Raw genomic sequence first — 22,767 nt, 5'->3', positions numbered from 1 at the left:
AAATGCAAAATTGATATAAAAATTAAAAATTAAAAAAAAATTTAGTTAAAGTTGATATTTGTTGTTATATAAGTTACGGATGCACAGCATAGTGGTTAGACTTTATATAACTAATAAAGTTAGTTATATAACTTATTGCCCCAATAAGTCTAGTAACCACCTGGCACCATATATAGTTATTACAATATTATTCACTATATTCCCTGTTCTGCATTTTACTTGCCAATTAGTACTTCTAAATCCCTTCACCATTTTCATCCAGCATCCGAAACCCCTCCCATCTGGCAACCATCAGTTTGTTCTCTGTTTCTGATTTTGTTTCTGTTTTATTTGTTTGGTCATTTTACTTTTTAGATTCTACATATAAGTGAAATCATATGGTATTTGTCTTTTTCTGTCTGACTTATTTCACTTAGCATAATGCCCTCTACGTCCATGTTGTTGTAAATGGTCAGATTTCATTTTTTATGGCCAAGTAATATTCTATTGTTTAGCTAATTGCCTATGGATGAACAATAGGTTGCTTCCATATCTTAGCTATTGTAAATAATGCTGCAATGAACATAGGAGTGAAGTATATCTTTTTGAATTCATGTTTTAGATTTCTTCCAATAAATACCCCAAAGTAGGATTACTAGGTCATATGGTAGTTCTATTTTTGATTTTTTGAAAAACCTTCATACTGTTTTCCATAGTGGCTGTACCAATTTGTAATCCTACCAACAAGGCACGAGGGTTATAACCTTATTGAATTGATCCTTTTATCATTATGAAATGCCCTTCTTTGTCTCTTGCTATTGCCTTGGTTTAAAGTATATTTTGTCTGATATAAGTATTGCTACTTGAGCTTTATTTTTCATATCTATTTGCATGAAATATCTATTTCCATCCCCTTACTTTTAACCTGTCTTTTTATCTGAAGCGGGTCTCTTGTAGACACATATGTATGGGTTTTGTTTTCTTATCCATTCAGCTACTCTATGTCTTTTGATTGGAGCATTTATTCCATTTATATTTAGAGTGATTATTGATAGGTATGTAGTTCTTGCCATTTTATTATTGATATTTATTTTCTTTTTTCTTCTTAAAGAAGTCCTTTTAACAGTTCTTTTAATACCTGTTTGGTGATGATCAACGTTTTTAGCTTTTTCTTGTCTGCAAAGCTCTTTATCTTTCCTTCAATTTTAGATGATAGCCTAGCTTGGTAGAATAGTCTTGGTTTTAGGACCTGACTTTTCATTCCTTAGACCATTTCATGCCAGTCCTTTCTGGCGTGTAGAGTTTCTGTTGAGATATCAGCTGACAGTCTTATGGAAGCTGCCTTGTAGGTACTAACCGCTTTTTTCTTGCTGCTTTTAAGATTCTCTCTTTGTCTTTAACATTTGGCATTTTTAATTATGATGTGTCTTGGTGTGAGCTTCTTTGGGTTCATCTTGTTTGGGACTCTGTGCTTCATGGGCTTGTATGTCTATTTCCTTCACCAGGTTAGAGAAGTTTTCTGTCATTCTTTCTTCAAATAGGTTTTCAATTTCTTGCTTTCTCTCTCTTTCTCTCTCTTTTTTTGTTGTGGTGCTTGTATGATGCAAATGTTGTTACACACTTGTGTTGTTCCAGAGGTTCCTTCTAATATATTCTTCTTTTCTGACTTGTTTCTTCTTTTATGGTTTCTACCTCTTTGTATAAGTTCTCATTAAGTTTATTCTTACCCTAAGTTTATTGAGCATCCTCATAAACAGTGTTTTGAATTCTGCATTGGGTAGGTTGCTTGTCTCTATTTTGTTTAGTTCTGTTTCTGGAGTTTTGTTCTGTTCTTTTTTTTTGTGACAGATTTCTCTTCCTCCTCATTTTGGCTGCCTCCTTGTGTTTGTTTCTATGTATTAGGTAAATCTGCTTTATCTCTCAGTCTTGGCACGGTGGCCTTGTATACTAGGTGTCCTGTGGGGTCCAGTGGTGCAGTGTCTGGTTACCTGAGCCAGGTGCTCCATGCATTCCCTTGTGTGGGTTGTGTACGTGCTCCTGTTGTAGTCGAGCCTTTATTGCTGTTGGCACACTAGTGGGTGCAATTGACTCTCAAGTTGACTGGCTGTGAGGACTGGCCATGACTATAGTCAATGAACTGTTGTGTGGTGACTCACCCCTTGGAGCAGGATTTGCTTTCACAGTATTCTGGTGCCTGCTGAGTCTAATCTTTGGGTTTGTTATTTGTGGAGCTAATGTGTGGTGCTCTGGTGTGGTATTAAGCCAGGCACTGGATGTGTTGGTTCTGGGGCTTCTTAGATAGTCTAAGGTCAGGCACTGCCTATGCTCCAGTCCAGGCCCACCTTGTAGGAGCTAGAAAGTGGTCTGCAGTTGGTATTTTCCTGTGCTTGGCTTGGAGGTGCTCAGAACTTGCTATGTTGATAACCTAGGCTGCCTGCCACTATTGCCAGGTTTGGGGCCACTTAGCAAGAAGTATAGGGCATGCTAAGGTCAGCTGCTCCTTGTTTGCTCTTTGTGGATTTTTGAGAGATTTTAGGAAAGTACACAGTTCAGGCTGAGGCCATTTGCTTGTGAGGAATAGACGCTGAAAGTGGTTTGGCCTGTTTGCCAGTTTAGTGGGGCAGGATCTCAGGGAATTACTAGGGTGAGATGAGCGGTGTTAGCCAGGTTGATGGAGACTAAGATTTGGTGCTTCTGTGCCTATTGGCTCTGTAGGGGAGGGCTCAACAAATGGACAATGGCACTTGTCAGCACTTCTGTACCAAGAGAGCTGTCCCTCTCACCTTTACCATCAAGCCAGTTCATTCAGTTTCTCCTGTATGTCCCTGGGGCTTTTCAAGCTGCTGTCACTTCACTGAGACATAAGACTCTGAGTGAGTGAGTCTGTGCTCTGGTCCTGTGTCTACAGTCACCGTCCATCTCACCTAGAGCAAATACATGCTGATTTCACAGCACTGTTGTGAGGACTCCTATTTCCAGCACTGATGCTTAGGGCTGGGGAGCCTGGTGAGCCTCTTGCATCTCAGGGTGGACCTCCAAAGCCAGTATTTCTCTAACAATCTTTAGCTACTACACCTTGGGTGTGGGGCCAGCCCATTTCCAGTCTCTGCTTTTCTACCAGTCTAGTCGTGGCTTCTTTATGTCCTTAGTTATGGGAATTCTGTTCAGCTAGTCTTCAGGTGGTTCTCAAGGGTATGTTCTGTAATTTAGTTGTAATTCTGATGTGGTCGTGAGAGGAGGTGAGACACAGTGTTTACCCATACCTCTATCGAGTGGAATTCAGAAAATTAATATAAAATTAATGAGATTTTTTATGTTTTTTTCCTGCAGTGTCTTTCACATTTGACATATACTTTATACCTTCAGCACATCTTAATTTGGCATATTCTCATCAAGGGCTCAACAGATACATGTGGTTAGTGGCTATTTCAAGGGCCATAACAGTCTTAGAACAAAGATGAATCCGAAGGTACATTGAAATTCTAGCATTTCTTTTCTTTCTTCTCTACTTGTGTTGAAAGTGAAAAGTAATGTCTAACCATGAGTATGTTTACTCTCTACTCCTTTCCTATTACCACCTGTGGAGACCAAATAATGGCCCCAAGAGATAGCAATGTCCTTATCCTCAGAACCTGTGAATATGTTACTTTCCATGGTAAAGAAAACATTGTAGATCTGATTAAGTTAAAAATTTTGAGATGCGGAGATTATCTTGAATTATTTTGGTGAGTCTAGAGTAAGTACAAGGGTCATTTTAAGAGAGAGGTCGGAAGATCAGAGTTAGTAGTTTGAGATGTATCAATGGTAGCAAGAAGGTGTATTGATATGCAGAAAAGGGCATGCACCTAAGGAATGCAGAAAGCCTCTTGAAGCTGGAAGGGGCAAGGAACAGATTCTCCCCTGAAGGAACCACCCTTGCTGACCCCTTGTTATTAGCCCAGTGAGAATGATTTTAGACTACTGAACTCCAGAACAGTAAAACAGTAATATAGTACACTTATATTGTTTTTAAGCCACTAAATTTGGGGTCATAGGTAACAGCAGCAATAGGAAACTGCTTTCCACCTTAATAGGCAGAAGTGGCTATAGAAAGTTTGGGTTTATATGTAAAATGTTGTCAGTTTTTAAGAACTCATGTTCTGTACAAGTGAAGGTCCACATTAGTTCTAATTCAGGGTACTCATCTGCATCAGGGGTTAAGGTACTCATTCTAGTGTTACCAGTTTTATATTTTAAGATGGATTTTCATAGGAGCAGGGAACTAAAACATTGCTGAGAGACAATTGCCAGAAATTTCAGAGTGGCTCTGGAATCCATATATTTATCTCTAAAATTCCAGGAACATTATGTCTTCTTGGCTGGATAGTTTATTTTCCTTTCAATCAATTCTTCCTAAAACTGAACCACACTTATAGAATTAGATGATAATGTAGATACATTCTGAGGTTTCCTGTAAAGGAAGCTTCAGAAACTTAAAGCATGATTTGAAGTCATATAAATCATTGAGTCTTGTCTGAAATGATGACTTCCTTTCCACCAAATAGCTCTGTAATTCTTTTATATTTTTGATTCTATTGAACTCAAGCCAGGCCGCAAATGGGAAAAATGAGTACATTTTCCTTTGTCTTCTGTTCAATCTATAGTCCCAGTTTGAGTCTGAAATATGCACTGCTTTGAGTAAAGACATGCTTTTGAAATTCTGTGACTGTAGTTTCAGGTCCACTGTATTTACATATGTTGTGTTAAGTTTAATACTGTACTATCTTATAAGCCACTGAGAAAAGTGGCTTATAAGTGGCTTCAGAGAAAGCCAGAAGACTTGACTTAAAAAAGCAGCTCATTGACTCATTTTATTTCTTTGACATTGGTACCTCATTGAAAATCTAGTTTGTTTTGATATACATTCTGCCTCAGCAACTTCTAAATATCCCCAAACTGTTGCAGATTGTTTTCTAGCAATATGAAAAAAAGTACATTGGTTACTTCCTCCATTAGGTTATGTAATGAAATGGATTTGCAATGTTTAGCGCATAAGTTTTCTGTCAGTGAAGGTTGAACTTAATGTTTCCTTTTTGTGTGACTTGGATAAACTGCTGAAAACCTTCTTTCCCCCTTTTTTTGTACTTTGTCATATTGGTAATGTGAATTTTTCCATGTTTAGACCATATTAACAATTTTTTTTAATGGCAGCTTGTTAGGTCTTATTTGTTGCCAGCATGACTAACTGGGTACTAAACATTTTTGTTGTTATTATCAGAAGTCTCAATTTGAGTATGCCTTGACACCCAGGAAGACTGAATTTGGTCTCTGAGCTGCACCTTGAATCTTTATAATCAGTATTCAAGCTTGGCCGCACATTGAAATCACCTGGGAAATTTTAAAAATGGCTGCCAGTGTCCCACCCCCAAAGATTCTGGTCTGGTTGGTATAGGATATGGCCTGGGTACTGAGATTTTAAAAGCTCTCAAGATGATTCCCAAATTTATGATGCATGAAAATCACAAGGGAGGGTTTTTTTAAACTTATTTTTTAGAGCAGTTTTAGGTTTACAACAAAATTTAGAGGAAGATATAGAGATTTCTCATATACTACCCATTCCCATCCCATTATCAACATCGTTCATCGGAATGGTACATTTTTTTACCCATGATGAATCTACACTGACACATCGTAATCAAAGTCCATAGTTTAACTTAGGGTTCGCTCTTGGTTTTGTACATTTAGTGGGTTTGGGTAAAAGTATAAGGATTTATATCCATTATTATAATATCATGTGGAGTATTTTCAGTGCCCTAAAAATCTTCTATGTTTTGCCTATTTATTTCCTGCTCCCCCACTGCTCTGTGACCACTTATCTTTTTACTGTCTCCACAGTTTTGCCTTTTCCAGGATGTCATATAGTTGGAATCATATAGTACATAGCCTTTTCAGATTGGCTTCTTTTACTCAGTAATATGCATTTAAGGTTTCTTCATGTCTTTTCATGGCTTGATAGCACATTTCTTTTTAGAGTGAAAAGTATTCTATTACCTGGATGTACCACATTTTTGTAATTATGAATAAAAGTTTTGGCAATCATAACTAAAGTTAAGTTTTGGTAGTTATGAATAAAGCTATTAGAAACATCTCATGCAGGTTTATGCATGGATATAAGTTTTCAGTTCCATTGGGGAAGTACCAAGGAGCTCAGTAGCTGGATCATATGGTAAGATTATATTTAGTTTTGTAAGGAGCAATGCCAAACTATCTTCCATAGAAGCTGTACCATTTTGTGTTCTCACCTGCAATGGATGTTCTACATCTTTGCCAGCATTTGGTATTATCTGTCTTCTGGATTTTGGTTTTTCTAATATGTGTAAAGCGGTCTGGAGAGTTTTTTTTTTTTAAGAATAGATTCCCTGGCCTCACACTCTTATTTGTCAGATCCAGCGAGTCTGGGGCAGGACTCAGGAGCCTGCATTTTGAAGCAGTACCCAGGAAACTCTGATGCAGTAGAACTGTGGGTCACAGTTTAAAAAGAAAGTGTGTTTTATAGTAAACCTGCAAGGTATCTCTTTTACATATCATCTTGACACTATTAAAATTAAATGGCATTAAAGTTCTCTCAAATAATATTTTTTATTTTTTAAATTTTAATTAGTTTCAAGTATACAGTACGTTGGTTAGACATCTATATAGTTAGTAAAATGATCACCCCAATTGCTCTCTCCCTCCCCTGACCCTCCACCTAGCCAATGTAGTAATGCTAATTGCATTCTCTATGCCATACTCTCCATCCCTGTGACCATCCATTAGGTACTAATTTGTACTTTATCCCTTCACCCCATTCTCCCAGCCCCCCAAATCCCCTCCCCTCTGTCCATCACCAAATTGTCCACTATATTTGTGAGTCTGTTTTTGATTGGTTTGTTCTTTTTATTCCTTAAATTCCGCATATAAGTGAAATCATATAGTGTTTATCTTTCTCTGTCTGACTTAAATACCTTCTATGTTCATCAAAACAATATATTTTTCCATTCTCTTCCTTTTCATATGTAGGAGTCTTGTTTTCTTATCCTTTCAGCCACTCTATCTTTTGGTTGGAACACTTAATTCTTTTCCATTTAAGGTATTTATTTATAGGAATGTAGTTGTTACCATTCTTTATTCCTGTTTTTGATACATGTTTTTTCTTCTTAAAAAAGTCCCTCCAACATTTCCTGTAATTCTGGCTTGGTGGTGATAAATTCTTTTAGCTGATTTTTGTCTGGGAAGCCCTTTATCTGTCCATCAACTCTAAATGATAGCTTTGCTAGATAAATTATTCTTGATTGTATATCCTGGATTTTCATCCTGTCGAATATTTTTTGCCAAGCCCTTCTGTCCTGCATAGTTTCTTTCGAGAAATTAGCTGCCAGTCATATAGGTGTTCCCTTATAAGTAACTATTTGTTTTTCTCTTGCTGCTTTTAATATTCTTTCTTTGTATTTAAACTTTGGCATTTTAATTATGATGTGTCTTGGTGTGGGCCTCTTTGGATCCCTGATTTTCAGAATTCTCTGAGGTTCCTGGGGTTTTATGTCCATTTCCTTTACCAAGTTAGGGAAGTTTTCCATCATTATTTCTTCAAACAGCTGTTCAACATCTTGATTTTCTTCAGTTACGCCAATCAGACAGATATTTGGACTCTTAATATTGTCCCATATCCTCCTTAAATTATTTTTATAGTCTTGGCATCTTACCTCTTGCCATTCTGATTGAGTATCCTGTCCTGTCCTCTAGATAGGGCATGTGATCCTCTTCTTTATTCACTTCATTTACTCCATTTCAGACTGGTTCCCTTTTATAATTTCCATTTCCATTTTTATGTTTTTTAGCTCTTCGTTGAAGTTCTCACTGAGTTTATCTACCCTTCCCAAAAGTTTTTTGAGCATCTTTATAACCAGTGTTTTGAACTCTGCATCTCTTAGATTACTTGACTCCATTATATCTGGATCTCTGTCCTGTTCTCTCATATGGTTTCTGCTTCTTTGTCTTCCCATTTTGGCTGCCTTTCCATGTCTATTTCTATGTACGAAGCAAAGCTCCTAAGTCTTCCAGTCTTATTAGTGTGGATTTGTGAAGTTGATGTCCAGTGGCACAGTTCTGAGAGGGGTTCAGCTACAGGCCAAATTTAGCCCAAGCCTCTACCCCTCTAGGGCCACCTGTTAAGATTCAGCAAGCAATCCACAGATGTTGTGCTTATAGTTGCCTCAAAAGACCACACTAGAAACCGAGGTCAGCTTCCTCCGCTAGTGTGAGTCTCAGCAAGGAGCACCTGACTTGCTGAGGATACACCTTGATGTGGCTTGGATGGGGCTGCAAGTTGGGAGAGGTGGGGTTTCAGGGAATCATCTGGGCGGAGCAACCTCTGTTATCCAGTTTGATGACATCACAGCTATGGCAGCCCTGTGTCCTAGTAGGCGCATTCTTAGTGGGGAGGGCTCAACAGGGAACAATGGATACCGCCAGCACTTCTGTACCGGTTAAGTCTCACCTCGGCCATCACTCCGGAAGTGTCTCCCTGTAAATCCCTGGTGGCTCCTGTGTGCAGCCAAACAGGCACGGGTGCTCAGAACAAGCAGGTCCGAGACCGTGAAAATCCGCTTGTGGACAGGGCCCCTTTAAGAGGCGTCAGCCGCAGCCTCCCTCTCACTCAGCAGCTTGGGACTGGGCAGCCCAGCGTCCTCTCCCCGTCCTACCTTCTGCCATTGCAGGGTGCTTTCTTGAATTTCTCCATAGTTGTATGGCTTGTTCATCTAGATCCCAGGCAATTTTTCCTTGCTACTGCTCCTTGTTTTCGTTACAACTTTGATCTGGTTGCCAGAGGGATGAACAGAACCTCTATCATCTACACCATTTTCCCCCTCCTCCCAAATAATTTTTAATCAAGAGTCAGGTCATACATGTAACAGTTTTTTTTTTGGCCGACCTGTGGCTTTAGTTATGGATATCACTGTGTACTTCAAGTCTGTGTTCTGTGAACTCCATGGGACTTTTAGCTGGGCAGGAAACTAAAAAAAAACAGAATAGTTAGAAAGAAACTTAAGCCTTTATGACTATATGGTACATTGATGATATGGCAGTGATGATATGATATAGACTAAGTAAAAATCAGCAGCTGACTGGTCAGTATGACTTGCAGTCTTCAGCAGTGTGGGAACTCTTCATACCGAACCCCTGACTTGAAGGTCAGAGGACATTATAGGGGCCATAGACATGAACCTCAGGTCAGACTCCACTTCTCACATACTGGTGACCAAAGTTCACATACTTGTCTTTTTAATCACTTATTCTCATTGGAATGTTATCAATTATGGCATTTTAAAAATGAAAGAATTTAAAAGCTGGCTTAGGTGCTAACTGGAAAATATACTTTACAAAATAATTAGATTTGTAAGTAGTTCTGTGGTGAAAGGCATTTGTTAATTTAAGCAGAAGTTGTGTTTTATTAGTGTATTTTAAAATATCAGTTGCATAACAATTGAAATGTATAACAGATATATAGAAAACAGAGACAAATATCTTAATGTTCTGTATTCCCTCTTAATGACTTTAATAGAGTTGAGCACAGGACTTTTCCACACTTTTAACAAAAGAAATATATATTCAGGAAACATGCCAAAAATATACAAATGTGTAACTTAGTAACTAAAGTTTTTTGTAATTCCACTCTTTAGCAATAACTACTGTTAAAGGTTTGGTGAATGTTTCAGAAAAAAAAAATCTTATTAAAAGAACTCACTAATGGATCTTTTTGAATTCCTTCCAGGGACATATATAATTATGTTGTCTTAGTGATATAATCAGCTATAATAGTATGGTTTAGGATGAAAACTAAACTTTAGAATTCATTTAAATAACAATGTAAACATTCCCTGTATGAGAATTAAAAAAAAGTAATTACCTGTCTTTTTAGGTCTATAGATAAACTTTGCCTTGTTTGATGCTTGCCCAGCTCCCCTTCGTATACACCTGTGTGTCTCCTCTACCATGTGCTTAATTGCTGCATCTGTTTCCATAGTACAGGAACTGCTGATGGGGAACTGCCCACACTTTGCTTTGTTGTTTGGAGCAGGTGTTTCAGCTCTCTGACTGCTTCTGAACTCTTAATGCACAGACTGAAAGGTTATATTGAGAAGCACTGAAGTACCCTATTTGGTTACAATATTATGTCCTCACTGGGTGACTGAGATGCTATTAATAAATAGTTTGATTTCTTGAGGAAAATGAAGTGCTCTAGTAAATTATGGGCAACATCTTTTATACCTCAAGTTAATGGTTTGGGTTGTTCTTCTTAAAGTCTTATGTTCAATTAAGAAATAATGGGGGAAATTTAAGGGTAATTGGGCAAAAATAATAAAATAAAAGATAGGTTATTACTAATGTTAGTTTCCTTTTCTATGTAAAAAGTAAGGATTAGTTATAGAAAAGATTATGGTAATTTGCAGAAGAGGATATACACGTAATACACCTACTTTATCACTGGATGGCACTGTGGATTCATGAGCTGCACTAGAAATAGGATCTCTTGGGTGGTTAAAATATTGTGCTCTCATCTTTCCGGAGAAGACTTTAGATTCATTTCTAATGTTTGTAATTGCACTTGTTCCTTGTTTCCATGTACACACTGAAATTTGTATTGTGTCTGTTAGGTAGAACATTTATATCTGCATGCAAAATATTTCTTTTTCCCTACAAGGTAAGACCTCAGTTTTTAAAAAAATACTTAATTTTAAGATTACTCTCTATTTGGTAACCTTATTTAAGCCTGTGGGGTGGTGGTTAGGGATATGAGCTCTCTGGCTAGGCTGCTGAGATTTAAATCCTCAGTATGCTACTGAGCAACTGAGGCCCGTATGCAAGTTTTGAAATGGCTTTGTGTCTCAGTTTTCTCATTCATTAAAAGGGGATAATAGTGCCTGTTACATAGTAAGCCACTAAATGTTAGCTTTTACTATTTTATTATTATTACCATGATCTTCACGTTAGTTTCTCTTTTTTCATTCCCTTTCCTTCCACCCTTCTTCAGCACTCTCTCATCTTATTACTATATCCCTTAACCCTGCATTTACTGAAATAGGAGCATATTAGTTGTAGCAATTATTTAGAATATAAACGTTAAAAAATAATAGTCTTACTTTGCTACTGCTTTTTTTTTTTTTAAGTCAAGGGAATGAGCATGTTAACGTGCATCAACCAAAATTAAATAAAAAATACTGGTGACATATTTATTGCTTATTGTAAATATGCATGTGAGGGCTACTGGCTGGTTCTTAGACAAGGCAGAAAACTGAGATAACTTGTAAGTCCTAGGAGTAGTTATTTGCTAGTCAGCTGCAGTACAAACATGAGAATTTTGAGTAAAAGTACTCTGGCTCACCTTGAGCTTTTTTACTAAAATAACTCAGTTACTCTTGAGGTAACAGGTGCAGGCATTTATCATTAAATTGGTGAAAATCAGTACATTGAAACAAAGCTCAACATAAATTAATGCAGCTAGTACATATTCCTGAATACAGATAAACTCTTGTACATTTTGCTATTGTTTTCCTTTGTTTTGTTTTTGGTACTATTAAGAAACTCCTTTGACTTTACGGGATCATTTCCTAAGCTTTTCCATATACACTCTAGAATGTCCTATGTACATGGGAGCATGTCAAAAATCAGAGGTAAAATTTTTTATGGTGATCAATAATAGCAATATTTGGATTCTACCCTTGCCAAGAATTCACATTAAGAGCAATCTAAAAGGACACATGACAGTTGTTTTTCTCCTTCTCTTTCTTAAACATGGTCCCTTTCTTTCACACTTTCCCTCAAAACATGCTTTATGTTCTTTCTTCTCTCTTCCTCCCTCCCTCCTTCTTTCTCTCCCTCTTTCCTTTCTTCCCTCCCCGCTTCCTGTTTCTTTCATCTCCTTGTTTTCTTGCTACAGTAAAATTGACCTTATTATAATTTTCGGGCTATGGTAGTATTCCAAATACTTGTAATTTTGAGCATCTTGCAGAAAAGAAAGGACCAGTAACCATGCTAAAGTAGGTCTGAGAGTGAGAACAAATCTAGTAGGAGATAGAGGAGGGAAGATGGAATTTAAAAGCGGTGAGTTGAGATAGAGATTCCTGACAAATGGGGCCTCTTTTTTTTGTGGTATGTTCATGATTACTGCCAGGACAATATCCAGAAATACAAACCGTTTATGGGAACTCTTTTAGAAACTTCCATGGGTCTGTGTCTTTTCTAAAATTTTGTCCTCTGTCTTTGTTCTTGGGACCTTGGAAGTGGTTTGCTTTTCTTCTAGCAGGTAGGACTATGATGCTCATACCCCAAAGGAGGGGAGTGATAAATAAAGGTGTTATTGTCTTTGGAAGCATAGGCCTATCTATGTATTAGGTCAGTCTGAGCAACAGTTATCTGTGTATGAACCTACGTAATGTGATATGAAAGGGAATTTTCCTGACTACTATCATATCTGGTTTAATGTTTAGATATTTTTATTGACAAAATCATCTAATGAGAGGTTTGCGTTGTGTAGGAATTTTTCTGCCCAGGTTTTCAAGATCGCTATTAAATATCCATGTAAGGTCTTCAGACAAACAAAAAGCCTTCATAGTTTTGAGAAGCAATGACGATTTTTCCATCAGAAATAAAAATTCTCAGTTTTTCATTTTTTGTTTCTAAAGACTATAAAATTAAATCATATTTTTAATTAAAAAATTCATTTTTGCTGACTTTTCAATTTATGACTTGTAATCTCTTATAATATTCTTTTTCTTTTCTTTTTTTTGCTTAAATGACACAATGGTTAGGAAAGAGAGATAAATGAATCTAAAGATGGTGTTTCAGTTTGTTCAACAGTGTTGAATTTAAGACTTGTTTTTGTTTTAAGTATCAGGCAAGCACAGTGGCTTGGCTTCTTTGTTATCATCTAAGAGTTTTTTTGGATGGAGTATGACTCTAAACCAGGAGTTACAAAATAAAATGCTTAAATATTCTAAGCAGGTAATTAAAATACATGAACTAAGCTAGGAAAAGAAAAAACAGTAGAGAAGAGTGGTGGATATAGACTAAAAAGTCCACCTCCTATCTGAGGGCATAGTCATTATTCCATCCAGCCAGTTGCTACCTTGTGAGATTGTGGTCCTAAGTGTAGGGTGTACCTATAAATGTCGAACTTGCTTTCTTAAAGGAAAAAAAAAAGCTGTGATTTGTATCATTTGCCAATTCTCATGGTGTAAATACTCCCACATGCTTATTTTAAGCCTCTAATGTGATTGTTACTGAACATGTTTGGGAGAGCTATTAACAATGGGCTCTTATTAGCTAGTATAAGCTAGCTTCCCACACCACTAGCCCAGTGTGGCCAGAGTTGCAATTTTGAAGCAAGAAATCTAAATTTTTATATAAAACTTTTCAATTTTTGAAATACTATGTAGGCCGAGCAAAACACATTAATGAACTAAATTATGCTCACGAGCTGTCAGTTTTACAATCTTGGGAGGACACTGATTATACTTATCTTAGAAATCTTATTAGAAATATAAATTTTTACTACTTCATAGTCAAACTGCAGATGTTTTCATAAGGTGGTTCCACTAGTATTTTTCTGAATCAAGTGTTTTTTAATGTTTATTTAATATTTGTAAAAGGTAAAAAATTTATAGTTCAGAAATTCTTCTTTGATTAATAAAAATTATAAATATACTTGGAATTTCTAAAGCTGATTAACGAGGTTTACCATCTGGAGGAGTTGTTTTTCCTAGATAGTTCATTTGTATCAGTGAAAGATGGAAAACACCAACCTAATTTTACAAGTTACTAAATAGTTGTATAATAAAACCCTATATTAGTTGTTTGGTCTGTATTAACTTGGATAATATGTTTTTTAAAAATGATAACTTTTCATTATTCTTATTTTGGAATATTTTCAAAGCATTTTTATAATATTATTCTGTAGACATACAAACAGGGCTATGAAGAGGTTGGTGAAGTTTTACAAATTTGACTCAGGGTTCAGGACTTTGTAGTAAGAGGCTAAGCTGAGACTGGGACTTGGGCTTGTTAACTCAGGATCCAAATTTCACTAAACTACTGAGGAGATCAAAAAAATTCAAAGACTATGCCCTCTTCAGAACTGTCTAGCCCTCCAATTGTGGTTAAGCAGTAGGTGGAGGATGTGGCCAAGAGAATGATCATTGTCTGATGAATATGAGACTTGATACAACAAAGCAAAGTGACTTCTTAAAGATTCTATCATATTACAGTTTTTTAGCATATAACAACATATTTATGGATATGTTAGAATGCAGATCATATGCAAATGTGCAAAGTTAAGGACATATGAGAATATGGATATATGATACAGTGTATCATCAAAAGCTGGTTATGTTAGTGTACCTTTGAGGTCTCTTAGAGGTGATGCTGAAAAGCCCCACATATCTACAATTTGCAGCTTAGATCTTAAAAGCCATCCAGCTTGTGCTCTGTGGCCTATTGTTGATGAGTTCTGACTGTAAAAAAAGTTAGTGAGGTTCTGAAATCAGTTTATTTGATTTTATTCTCTTGTGAGATGTATTAGAACAGAGAAGAGATTGGCGAGGTGTTTGTATATATAATGGAATATTTTCATTGTTTGTTTCTGTGTAGTGACTCCAAAATTAGTAAAGATGGTTATTATATTTGCCAGATGCATTTTGTGTGTGTTGGGAGGAGGGGGTGAGGAAGTGTGAAAAGAACGTGCTTGTCATACAAACTCAACTTTAAGCTGAGTTCCCTAGGCCTACTTCCAATCAGATTGCTGCCCCCAAACTACTCATGTCATTGGGCTTTATCATGTTAAATGTGTGTCTTCTCACAAGATTCTATATTCTATGAGGGCAGAGAATCCATCTCTTTTCACCACTATTGTCCCAGCACCTAGCACACTGCCTGAACAAATTAGTTAATCAATAAATATTTGCTGAAGAAAAAGATGAAAGGTAAATCCAAGATTTTTAAAACTCTCAAATAAAATAGAATATGTAAAAATACAGTATGTTTTCTCTCCCAGTGTTCTTAGAAGTTTTTTTCATTACTGAGTTGGTTTTTGTTTATTAGTACAGCAGCTCTTGGCACTGTGGACTTGTATTCATTGTATGAATTTTTGCTTGAAGTGTAAGACATAACACATATTTTACCTGCTGAATCATTTGGTCCCTGACATCATGATTTCTTGTCCTAATCCACACCTGGCTTTGCGTCTTTCCCCAGAACTCCCATGAGGTCATTTTAAAGAGTCATAACTAAAGAACTTAACCATGTACTGCATTCTAGTGAGTCTCTACTGTTATTCTGGGAACTGTTCCATAGAAGCTCAGAGAGCAGTACAGTGTGACAGGGCCAGAGAAAAATCAGTATCAGATTCACCTTTACATTCTTAGATTTTAGTCCAAATGATCAAGTGTAGGCAGAGTGTGTAATTGTTCTCATGCCTAGGCTTGCTTTATAAGTTTTTGTTATATGTAGGATTATTTTTTATAGTTCTGTGACTTTAAAGGTCTAGGAAAATACCATGATTATAAATTCTTTTTCCCATGAACTTGTATATGTATAACAACATATTTGTGGATAAGAACTTGGGAAAATGCCTGAAATTCCACTAAGAGAGATTCATTCCCTTAGCTCCAAGGCTTTTGGGTCTTCATTACTTTTCTATTAAAATCTGCGTATCCTGGAAAAGGTAGCATCATGAACAATCTTTGCTTGACACCATTTTTGGTGATTTGGGCTATCTCTTTCCTCCTTTCACTACCACACTGAAAATATTTATATTTGAGGTTTCTGCTTCCTACATACTTTTCTTAACCCTTTACATTATGATGTCCACTCTAATTCTATTGTTATTGCCTTTAAAGGCTAATTTCCTTTTGGGGATTCCAAGATTCTTACTCTCATTCTCCTTGACCTCACTTGCCTATTTGACATAAATTCAACACTATTCCTTTTATACACTCCTCCTTTGGCCTCCAGACACTAAATCTTTTTGTTATTCTTCCTCTTTTTACAACTCGTTCTTTTTTTTTTTTTTTGTCTCTTCCTTGTTAGACTCTAATGCCCCGCCCCCTTGTCCTCTTCTTTCCCTCTCATTACCCAGCCTAGTCATCCACTTCAGTGGTTTCAACAATGTGTTAGTTTTCTATTGCCGAACAATAAATTAATACAAATGTACTTTAAAATAACAAGAAGTTATTATCTCATAGTTTCCATTGGTGAGGAGTCCAGGAAAGGCTAGATCCTCTGCTCAGATCTTAAAAGGCTGCAATCAAAGTGTCTACTGGACTCCACTTCTTACTTGGGGCTAAGAGTCCTCTTCCAAACTCAGAATACTGTATTCTCTTGGCAGAATACAGTTCATTGTGGTTGTACAGTTCATGAAAATTATATCTTCATGGACAATGGGAGCATGTCTCCCTGAGCTTCACCTTCTTTTAAAGGTGCTTCTGATTAGATCAAGCACACCCAACACAATCTCTCTTTTGGTTAATAATTACCAGGACATAAAGGCTGAGGTAATCAGAAGTAAAGGAAAAATGTGGCAAATAGAATAGTAGAGAAGGTACTCTGAACTAGCATAACTGAACAAAGTGTGTGAAGTTCTTCCCCAAATGAACTACAACTTCCTATAGAAGAAATAGCATCCTGGGCTTCATGGAACAATGAAAGAGATCTGCAGGGGACAGTGGGTATCAGCCTCTGAACTGACTAGTGCTCCCTTGTAGAACCTATTTGGTCCCCTTCCCACCTTACAGATTCACCCCATCCCCAATTGTAACTTAAGAAAAGCATTGTCAATTCACCTCTCTAGTTATCCATAAATTTTTAGCATCACCATATACTCGCTTTTAGCCCATTGAGGTCTCGACTCCTGAAGATTCCTTTATTGAAGGGAAGACTTCACTGAGAGATGACATTTTAAACCAATAACTCCCTCACTCGTACTTTCTTACTTATGCTCTTCTATCTTGCTTAAGACACCACACCTTCAATTATTCTCTTTCCAAGCTTATTCTTTTAATTTTAATTTTTCAGTTAGAGTTGACATTCAGTATATTCAGTGTTTTTTATATTACTTTCAGGTGTATAGCATAGTGGTTAGACATATATATAATTTATGAAGTGACCCCCTCCCGCCCGCCCCGGGTCCAATAGACTAGTACCCACCTGGTACTATACATAGTCATTCCTTTAATATTGACTGTATTTCCTTTGCTGTACTTCACAGGACTATTTTGAAACCAATTTGTGTTTCTTAATCCCTTTCCCTTTTTCAACCAGCCCCCTAACCCCTTCCACCTGGCAATCACCAGTTTGTTCTCTGTATCTATGAGTCTGCTTCCATTTTGTTAGTTTATTTTGTTCTTTAGATTCCACATACAAGTGAAATCATATGGTATTTATCCTCTGTCTGACTTATTTCACTTAGCATAATACTCTCTCCATCCATCTAGGTCATTGAAAATGGTAAGATTTTATTTTTTATGCCTGAGTAATATTCCATTGTGCATATGTATCATAACTTTTTAATCTAATCATCTATTCATGGGCACATAGGTTGCTTCCATATTTTGGCTTTTATAAATAGTGCTGCAGTGACCATAGGGTTGCGTATACCTTTTAATATTAGTGTTTTGGTTTTTGTTGGATAAATACCCAGGAGTGGAATTGCTAGGTCATAAGGTGGTTTTATTTCTAATTTTTTGAGGAACCTCCATCCTGTTTTCCATAGGGGCTTTACCAATTTGTAATTCCACCAACAGTGCACAAGGGTTCCCTTTTCTCCACATCCTTGCCAACACTTGTTTTTTTATTTATTGGTGATATCCATTCTTCCAGGTGTGAGGTGATATCTCATTGTGGTTTTAATTTGCATTTCTCAGATGATTAGTGATGTTGAGCATCTTTTCATATGTATATGTTCTCGTTGATGAAATGGCTATTCAGATCCTGTGCTCCTTTTTAAATTAGATTGTTTCTTTTTTTGGTATTGAGTTGTGAGTTGTTTTTTTTTTATTATAAACTTTGGATATTAACCCCTTATCAGATGTATCATTGGTAAATAGCTTCTCCCATTCAGTAGGTTGTCTTTTCATTTTGTCGATAGTTTCCTTAGCTGTGCAAAACCTTTTTAGTTTGAGGTAGTCCCATTTGATTGTTTTTTTCTCTTTTGTTTTCATTGCCTGAAAAGATAATATCAGAAAAAAAATATTACTAAGAGCAATGTCAGAGAGTTTACTGTTTATGTTTTCTTCTAGGAATTTTATGATTTTGAGTCTTCCATTTAAGTCTTTAATCCATTTTGAGTTTATTCTGGTACATGGTGTAAGAAGGTGGTCTAGTTTCATTTTTTTTTTTTTTTTTCATAGATCTGTCCAGTTATTTATTGAATAGGCGGTATTTACCCTATTTATTGAATAGGCGGTATTTACCCTCTGTGTATCCTTGCCTCCTTTATCATAGATCAAATGACCATCTAGGCTTGGATTTATTTCTTGGCTGTCTATTCTGCTCCATTGATCTATGAGTCTGTTTTTATGCCTGTACCATGCTGTTTTGATTACTATAGCCTTGCAGTATAGTCTGATATCAAATAGTGTGATACCTCCAAATTATTCTTTCTCAAGATTGCTGTGCCTATTCGAGGTATTTTACGGCATCACATAAATTTTAGGATTATTCGTTCTAGTTCTGTGAAAAATGCCATTGGTGTTATGATAGGGATTGTATTGAATCTATAGATTGCCTTGGGTAATATCATTTTAATGATATTAATTCTTCCTATCCATTAGCCTGATATATGCTTCCGTTTATTTGTATATTCTCAATTTCTTTTTTCAATGACATAATTTTCTGAGTAAAGTTCTTTTACCTCCTCAGGTAAATTTATTTATATATATCCTATTTTGTTTTTGATGCAATTGTACATAGTATTGTTTTCTTAATGTCTCTTTCTGATAGTTCATTATGGTGTATAAAAATGCAACCAATTTCTGAATATTAATTTTGTATTCTGCTACTTTACTGTATTCATTTATCAATTTTAACAGATTTTTGGTGGAATCTTTAGGGTTCTTTGTATGTAGTATCATGTCATCTGCAAATAATGACAGTTCTACTTTTTCCTTTCCAGTTTGGATGCCTTTTATTTCTTTTTCTCTTCTGATTGCTATGGCTAGGACTTCCAATAGTATGTTGGATAAAAGTGGTGAAAGTGGACATCCTTGTCTTATTCCTGATCTCAAGGAAAATGCTTTTAGTTTTTCCCCATTGAGGATGATGTTAGCTGTGGGTTTGTCATATATTATGTTGAGGTATATTCCCTCTATTTCCACTTTGTTTAGAGATTATATCATACATGGATGCATCTATGTTCATCAGAGAGATAAGCCTATAATTTTCTATTTTTTTGGTAATATCTTTGTCTGGTTTTGGAATCAGGGTAATGGTGGTTTTATAAAAAGAGCTTGGGAACCTTCCATTCTCTTGAATTTTCTGGGATAGTTTGAGAAGAATACATGTTAACTATTCTTTAACATTTGGTAAAATTTACCTGTGATGTCGCCTGGTCCCAGACTTTTGTTTGTTGGGAATTTTTTGATTACTGATTTGATTTTGTTAGTAGTAATTGATTGGTTCATATTTCCTATTTTTTCTAGATTCAGTATTGAAAGATTATGTGCTTCTAGGAGTGTATTTATTTCTTCCAGATTGTCTAATTTGCTGCCATATGATTATTTGTAGTATTTTCTTATAATTCTTTGAATTTCAGTGGAGTCAATTGTCACTTCTCCCCTTTCATTTCTAATTATATTTATTTGTGTTCTCTGTTTTATTCTTGATGAGTCTGGTGAAAGGTTTATTAATTTTGTTTATCTTTTGAAAGAACCAGTTCTTGGTTTCATTAATTTTTTTATTGTTTTGGTTTTGTTTTGTTTTAGATTATTTCATTTATTTCTGCTCTGATTTTTATTATTTCCTTTCTTCTACTCACTTTGGGCTTTGTTTGCTGTTCTTTCTCTAGTTCCTTTAGGTGTAAGAGTAATTGTTTATTTGAGATTTTTCTTGTTTTTTTTTTTTTTTTTTTTTAAGGTAGGCTTTTATTGCTATGAATTTCCCTCTTAGGACTGCTTTCGCTATGTTCCATAGATTTAGTGTCGTTGTGTTTTCATTTGTCTCAAGGAATCTTTTGATTTTTTTCCTTGATCTCATTGTTAACCCATTTATTGTTCAGTAGTATGTTATTTAGCCATTATGTGTTTGTGTGTTTTTCAGTTTTTTCCTTGTAATTTATTTCTTGTTTCATACCATTGTGATCAGAGAAGATGCTTGGTATAATTTTAATTTCCTTAATTTTACTGAGACTTCTTTTCTGTCTAGCATGTAGTCTATCTTGGAATATATTTCATATGCACTTGAAAATAATATATATTCTGCTGTTTTGGGGTGAAATGCTCTAAAAAATCAATTAAATCCATCTGATCTAGTGTGTCATTTAAGGCGACTGTTTCTTTGTTGATTTTTCTGTCTGGAAGATTCATCTATTGGTGTCAATGAGGTGTTAATCTCTTCTTTTACATTGGTCAATATTTGCTTTATTCCCTCTATTTCCACTTTGTATTTAGGTGCTCCTATGTTGTGTGCATAAATGTTTAGTAAGGTTATATTTTATTGTTGGACTGATCCTTTTATTATTATGTAATGTCTTTTTTTTGTCTTATTGTAGTTTTTGTTTTAAAGTTTATTTTGTCTGATATAAATATTGCTTTTTTTTAAATTTCCATTTTCCTGAAAAACCTATTTCCATCTCTTTACTTTCAGTCTGTATGTGTCTTTAGATCTGAAATGAGTCTCTTATAGATAGCATATGTGTAGATATTGTTTTCTTAATCCATTCAGCTACCCTATCTCTTTTGATTGGAGCATTTAAACCATTTACATTTAAAGTGATTATTGCTAGGTAGTTATTGCCATTTTATTGTTGATATTTATATATATACTTTTCCCCTTTTTATTGAAGTCTCTTCAGCATTTCTTGTATAGTGACTTGGTGGTGATAAATTTTTTTAGTTTGTTTTCTTTCTGAGAAGTTCTTTATATCACCTTCAATTTTAATTGATAACTTTATTGGGTAGAATGGTCTTGGTGGTAGGTCCTTGCTTTTCATTAGTTTGAATATTTCATGCCAGTCCCTCTGGCCTGCAGAATTTCTGTTGAGAAATCAGCTGATATTCTTATGAGAGTACCCTTCTAAGTAATGAGCTGCCTTTCTCTTGCTGCTTTTAGGATTATTTCTTTGTTTTTAACCTTTGCCATTTTAATTATGATGTATCTTGGTGTGAGTTGTTTGATTTCATCCTGTTTGGGACTCCCTGGGATTCCTGAACTTGTATATCTATTTCCTGTACCAGGTTAGGGAAGTTTTCAGCAATTATTTCCTCAAATCAGTGCTCAATCCTTGCTTTCTCTCTTCTACTTCTGCTACCTCTATGATGTGAATGTTGGTATGCTTGATGTTGTCTTAGAGGTCTCTTAAACTGTCCTAATTTTTTTCCCATTTATTTATTTATTTACTTACTTACTTACTTACTTACTTACTTATCTTTTGCTGTTCCAGTTGGGTGTTTTCTGCTATCTTATCTTACAAATTGCTGATTCTGTCTTCAGCTTCATCTAATCTACTGGTGATTCCTTATAGTGTAGTCTTTATTTCAGTTATGGCATTCTTCATTTCTGACTGGTTCTTTTTTATGGTTTCTATGTTCTTTTTTATGTTTACTATCTCTTTATTGAAGTCGTCACTGAGATCATCTAACTTCTCCCAAATTTACCGAGCATTTTTATAACCAGTGTTTTGAATTTTCTATCTGGTTGGTTGCTTTCCTCCATTTCATTTTTTTTTTTTTTTTTTCTGTAGTTTTCTCCTTTCATTCATTTGTGACATGTTTGTTTTCTCATTTTGGCTACCTTTCTGTGTTCATGTCTATGTATTAGATAGATCCCCTATGTCTCCCAGTCTTAGCCGCTTTATGTCTCACCCAGAAGGTCAGAATCCCTACAAATTTTCACAGCCAGATTTTGTGGGGCTCCTCTTCCAGGCACTGGGATCTGGGCTGGGGAACCTCTATGTGGGGCTGGGGCCCCTCACTTCTCCAGGGGTGCCTCCACAGCTGAGATATCCTCTCTGATGCTCGGGTAGGTGTGGGATCAGCTCATTTTGTGTCTCTGCCTCTCCTACCAGTCTGGATTTGGCCTTCTCTTTATATTTTCAGTTATAGGCGTTCTGTTCAGCTAGTCTTCAGATTGTCCTCCAGGGTGATTATTCTATAATTTAGTTATAATTTTAATATGGTCATTGGAGGAGACATGCACGGTGTTTACCTACTCTGCTATCTTGACCAGAACTCCCTCTAGCATATTTAAATAAACTTTAGGGTTTTTTTTCATCCTGAAAAATGAAGCTTTGACTTTCCTGCTTACCTGCTTGAATGTGAATATCTGCTAAATGTGTGAAAGAAGCAATAAACAAAAGCAACTTTCATTTCATTCTTAGAATTTTTTTAAACTGTTTCAGAACAATGTACTATTTTATTCTAAAGACAGACATATTTTAAAGAACTAAGTTATTTAAAATATAGAATCATATTTGAAGATGTATGAAACTGAAGACATGGCATCACAGAGATAAATAAATCAATTATGTCATTAAATGTTAGTTTCCTACATTTCCACTTACTC

At 35.8% G+C, this 22,767-nt stretch overlaps 1 protein-coding gene across 8 annotated transcripts in view; it reads left to right on the top strand.

The window, feature by feature from the left end:
* The window catches only part of SUGCT (succinyl-CoA:glutarate-CoA transferase), a 255,360-nt gene that overhangs the window by 137,604 nt on the left and 94,989 nt on the right, over window positions 1–22,767 (top strand). The gene's annotated exons all lie outside the window — the stretch shown is intronic.

The sequence above is a fragment of the Pteropus medius genome, unplaced genomic scaffold (assembly GCF_902729225.1).
Source record: "Pteropus medius unplaced genomic scaffold, Ma_sr-lr_union100, whole genome shotgun sequence".
Lineage (NCBI taxonomy): Eukaryota > Metazoa > Chordata > Mammalia > Chiroptera > Pteropodidae > Pteropus > Pteropus medius.
This window is presented reverse-complemented; position numbering and strand designations above follow the sequence as displayed.